Genomic DNA, 2,987 nt, shown 5'->3' with positions numbered 1-2,987 from the left:
ATCTTAGTTTAGTCGATGATATTCACAGCTCTGTGCTACTGAAATTCCTTCATGACGAGATTTCATTCTTCCCTTTGAAAGTAAAAAGGGTCATTTTTATCTTTGTAACACCCATATTTTCTGTGATCTTGAAATACATATTTAGGATCCCGAGTCTTAGTTCCCTCTCCTGTAAAATGGGGGAAATAGTATTTACCACAAGGGGCTTTAATAAAAATGTATAAATTGATTTATGAGAAAGAACCTAACGTAGTGCCAGGAATACAGTAAATGTTCGGGCCTGAAGGTGAGAGTAAGGGAGCAGGAGGAGTAAAAGCAGTGACGACGTACTCTGGGAACTTCCTGAGACAGGGTTCTCTACATCTGCCGTGTTAGTCACTCAGTCGTGTCCGACTCTTTGCAATCCCGTGGACTGGAGCCCGCCAGACTGCTCTGTCCATGGGATTCTCCAGGCAAGAATACGTGTTCCTAATGAATAAATGTTATCTGGAGAGTGTTTAGAAGTACAGATGTGTATGGCCCATTAAGCACAACTGACTCAAACCTCAGGTGTGACTCAGGGGCCCGCGTGTCTCCCTTCTCTCTGGCACATGATGCCTACGTGTACACGCGGAGGACGAGTGTTTGGGTGTCTCTAGGTGATGCTGTAAATGTTTCATTCACTATTCTAGAATCCTATGAGAGCGTAAGCAGAGGATGTTAATTGTGTAGACAGAAGATCTGAAAGAAGCTGGAAGTAACTAGGTGGTGAGGGATACAACTAAAGGAGAAGTTAAAATTCTTCCCCAGGTGTCCTTGGCAGGCGGTCCCCAGGGACAGGAAACATCTCATGAAAGGCATTTATGAATGAGCAGTTTGAAGACTCGCTTGGATCCCTGATTCCAAATCTACAGTTTTCTTCCCACTGATGGAAAGTACTGTTGGTTCTGGCACAATATGGGACCCATACTTTCCATAGAAAAGTGGGTGACATAAAGAGGTTGTAGCTCTCCTTCGGCTGTTTGTTTGATTCAGTATAATCCTCCCATTTGTTGTTTTGGCCTAATGCTGTGTCTCATCCACTGTGTTTGGTTTTCTCGCATGTTTTCTTGACCATGCTCCAAATTCATTCCCACTTATTCACAAGGAACTAAGGGGGAAAAAAAATCATCTTTGCTTTTAATACAAAGAACACATATTTCTAGATAACTTGCTTTTTTCACATGTAAACTCAATTGACTGAATAAACTAGTTATCCTTTTCTATTTGACTACCAGGAAACTTAGAAAAAATTCATGGAACACCATAAACAGATGCCTGGTTCACTAGGATCTAGTGCTTATTTTCATTTCTTGTTTGTTCATTCAGTCATACATGCTATATTATAAAGTTTTATATGTCTTTGAATGAAACTTTAAGGAGTTTCTCTTTTACAATAACAGTGTGTAACTAAAGACCCAAATGAATGAAGGTATTAAATCCTCACCTTGTATGCTAATTTGTACAATTGAACCCTTATCTGAGTCCCTGAGTTGTATAAGCAAAGTATATAATTCCCAAATCCAAACTTAGATGGTCTTGTTTTGCTTTTAAGTAAAACAATGAATTCAAAGACAGTTTAAGAAAAAAAAAATCAGAAAATTAATTGTAAATATAATGGAATGACTTATGTAACCTATGGTCAGTTCTATAGATGAACCCTCAGGAAGAACTAGACCTGTGGTTCCATGTATATTGGAATCTCTCAGAAAAATTTAACAACACTAATGCCTGTGTCCCATCTGGACAGACTGATATTTAGTTGGTCTGAGGTGTGGTCCAGGTTTTGGAGATTTCTAAATACCCCCAGCTAATTTTAATGGGCAGACAGACAGAAACCATTGAATTAGAGAGCCTGAAAGATCTTTAGGTTCTTTTTTTCTTATTTCATCACTGATTTCTGCTTCATTTTTTTCCTCAGCCTGAATAGAAACCTTATTGGCTCCTTGACTCATATAGTAAAATATATAGCCACACCTTAGCTGCCAACTTCTCATGTTATTGGACCAACCCTTAAGAGATCCTTAGTCTCAGTTCCACATTCCAATGACAAAAGATTGGATTGTCCCATCAGAGATCATATCATTATCCCATAGACAACTAAATGCTGGGATTGTGAACAAAGTAAGTGTTCAAACAAGGACATTAGTTTCCAAGCCTCATGGACTGGAGAAAGGACCAGTTTCCAAAGAAGATGAGGTTACTATGAACTGGAAATACACACATTAAATGTGCCTATTATTATACAGGGACCCTGCTTAGTCCTAAGAAACCGACCTGTGGTTGACTGCATACCTACTTCTCTGGATATGGAGTCCCATGGGCTCCATCTATCTGTTGGGATGTCTCTAGATTAGAGTCACAATCAATGAGAATTGAAATGATCATAATAAGCATTCACTCAGCACTTACTAAGGACAAGCAATGCACTAAACATTTTAAGTAGCTATTACCCTAAACCCTCATAAGACTCCTGTGGAGTAGCACTATTATCTCTATTTTATGGATGAGGAAACTGAGTCCTAGAGAGGCTAATACCTGGCCAAAGGCCTGCAAATTAAAATGGTGGTACAAAGATTTAAAGTAGGCTAAATGAGACTACAGCTGCAGTTGCTAACTGCTTATAGTGTGGTAGAAACTGCCTCCCCAGAGACAGCTCCAGGAAAACCTAACCGCACACCAGTGGTAACTGAGTTTCCCTAGTCATCGCAGTCTGAAACACCCATGGGAATCTAGACCTGAGTTCACTGCAGTGTGTTGGATAAGACCTTTGGTTTAGTCTTTAAGAGCCAATTAATTTACTCAATTTGAAGTATCCAAGGTTGAGATCATATGCCCCAAATATCCAGGGGTTAATATATTTGAAACCACCTCTGTCAATCCCCATCCACTAAAGCTACACTTCCTTCCCCATGCTCATTTTACAGAGTGAAGGTCCAGAGACCCGGTAAAGCTAAGAGTCTCATCCA

Source organism: Cervus elaphus, chromosome 16 (genome assembly GCF_910594005.1).
Source record: "Cervus elaphus chromosome 16, mCerEla1.1, whole genome shotgun sequence".
In the NCBI taxonomy this organism is placed as follows: Eukaryota; Metazoa; Chordata; class Mammalia; order Artiodactyla; family Cervidae; genus Cervus; species Cervus elaphus.
Note: the sequence above shows the minus strand (reverse complement) of the source record.